Below are 2544 nucleotides of genomic sequence, written 5' to 3' on the forward strand. Positions count from 1 at the left end.
TTGTTAACGCACGTATCTGATGCTTTTTTGTTTGTTTGTTTTAGATAAATAACCTGTAACCTAGTTTTCTTTTCTAACTGGTAACAAACTCTAAATAGTTTTTAAATTGTAATGTTACATGCTTTGACTCTCACATATTGTTTAACGCACGTATCTGATGCTTTTTTGTTTGGTTGTTTTAGATAAATAACCACTAATCTAGTTTTCTTTTCTAACTCCTAACAAACTCTAACATCTTTTTAAATTGTAATGTTACAAACTTTGACTCACGTGTTGGTTTATTTTAGATAGATAGATAATCAGTAACCTAGTTTTCTTTTTTATTTAATTTGTAACAACTTTAACACCTTTTTAAATTGTTTTGACAACTCTTAAATACCTTGAACCTTTTTTTACTCTTTTTCCGGGGACAAAAAACGATCCATTACACTGTTTCTAATTCGTCTATGTTTATAACCTTTTTTTCTTGAAATGCATTGTGTATGTAAAACCTTAATAAAAACTTCCCTTATACCATTTTCACATTTTCACATTTTAAAGTTTAAAGCACATAGTTTTGAACAGTTTCAATGGCCCCCACACACAAAAACACTTTTCCCTCCCCGCCAAATTCCATTTAGGTTCATAAAAAGGTCACACACGGGGGCTGCACAGGGAGGGGTGGGGGGTCCAAACAGGTGTACAAAACAGATGTCTTTTATGACCCTCATCAATCAAATTTTTGAACACAACCCGCCCTTAATCCTCTCTTAGGCTATTCAAATTACACAAATGGCTGTCATAGCAGGTTTCATAAATTTAAACATACTCTATATTAATTAATTAAGACTAACAGGTTTAGTAAAACATCAGTATATTGTGTAAAATTTCGCGAAATGCTCCTCTCTAGGGTTCATTTCTCTGGTGAACTAACAAGCTGTAGACAATAATGACTTGCTGAGGTAGGCTACATGAAATGCTACGTGACATTTTATATCCACGCTGCATTGTTGATGTCTTTCCGCCGTTGAAACACTGATTGAACAATTACATGAGGCATGAGATGTTCAGTCATGTTTATTCGCTTTAAAACTTGTAGTACAGAGGAAGCAATGATCGCGTTCTCTCGCGCTCCGCTCTGCACAAGTCTGCGGGACGGCTCAGACACTGGAGCCGATCTGTGCCGCTGGAGTCAATGCTTGTGAGATTATCCAGCAGCTTTCTGAACCGTCCCAGGAGTGGCTCTCAAGAGGCATTTATACAGCGATTTGTCATGCCACAAAGACTGTCAAACCGACAATTATTATTTGAATTTCCTGAGAAGAAGAAGAAAAAAAAAAAACCTTCGGTACACATGCGTAGGCGAACCGAAAGACCCATACCGAAATGGTTTGGTACGAATACGTGCCCCGTTGCTCCCGTAATATAATATATAGGCTATGCGCATCTAGTTAATGCAGCGCCTTATAAGATATCCATGTTCATGATTTATGTGACGTTTATTAAATTAGTGACTGCCTGGAAGAGCTCACTGTTTGTTGTCCTTTTTTACATTACAAGACTGGTATAAAAATAAGAAAAGACCATGATGGAAAAATGACAATCCATGCAATTCGATTAAATGTAAAAAATATAATGCACAAACATGCTTTCAAGTGAATACCGCTTGAGAAAAAAAAAAAGAAAAATAAAAGTTTAAATTAAAAATTAAAAAGTATGTGTTTTGAGTGATCTACCTGCTTCACATCTTTTGAAGATCCCTCTTCAACTTCTGTTTTACACAAATGATCCATTGCTTCCTGAAAGAATTTCAGGAATGCAGTTTGAATGTAAAAACCAAAACAACCCTTGAATTGACTAACAAGCTGAAGACATCTTGGGTTATGCATATAACCATGGTTCCCTGAGAGGGAAGGAGACGCTGCATCCTCAATCAGACACAATGGGGAATGCTGCCAGCTTGACTGGTGTCTGAAGCATGTGTGAAAAAACGCCAATCCTATTGGTCCATGTGGCCAGTGATGTCATGGGCGGATGCCCAGAAGCATAAAAGGGCACCAACTGAATATGTCACCAAATTAGTTGTCTGAAGGAGACATAAACAGGCAGGCAGTAGGCATGGCAAGGGGACGCAGCGTATCATTACCTCTCTGGGAACCATGGTTACATGTGTGGCAAGTGTAATGTTGTTACACTAGATTATTGAAATTATTATTAACTAATGGCACTAACGCAGGAGAGGCCTTTATTTGAAATTTGTATTAGGGAGAAAAGTGCACAGTGATGAAGAGTCATGTGATCGCAAGCACAATATATTGTCACTTATTTTCTATGGTTTTACATATATAATTGGGTATTTCTTTGTTATTAGTTTGGTTTTCTCGCTTTCTTATGACATTGTTAATCTATTATAAAATGTTTACGGAAGAACTGTTACGTGAGTTTACGTCGTCTGTAAGCACGAGGGATCGAAGCTGATGTAATTTCGGGGTCCCTCTCCTCTCTTTCGCGGGATGTCACTTGCGATGAGCAGGTATGTTTTTAATCAGCTCCTCTCGAACAAAA

At 37.3% G+C, this 2544-nt stretch overlaps 1 long non-coding RNA gene across 1 annotated transcript; it reads right to left on the bottom strand.

Moving 5' to 3' along the window:
• Positions 1 to 1113: 1113 nt before the first annotated feature.
• LOC122146940 lies at positions 1114 to 2204 on the bottom strand. The gene is made up of 2 exons (XR_006161285.1): positions 1716 to 2204; positions 1114 to 1295 (listed from the first exon to the last, which is right to left on the bottom strand). It is a non-coding gene; the product is annotated as an uncharacterized LOC122146940 (long non-coding RNA).
• Positions 2205 to 2544: the final 340 nt, after the last annotated feature.

This window comes from Cyprinus carpio, chromosome A2 (assembly GCF_018340385.1).
Source record: "Cyprinus carpio isolate SPL01 chromosome A2, ASM1834038v1, whole genome shotgun sequence".
NCBI lineage: Eukaryota > Metazoa > Chordata > Actinopteri > Cypriniformes > Cyprinidae > Cyprinus > Cyprinus carpio.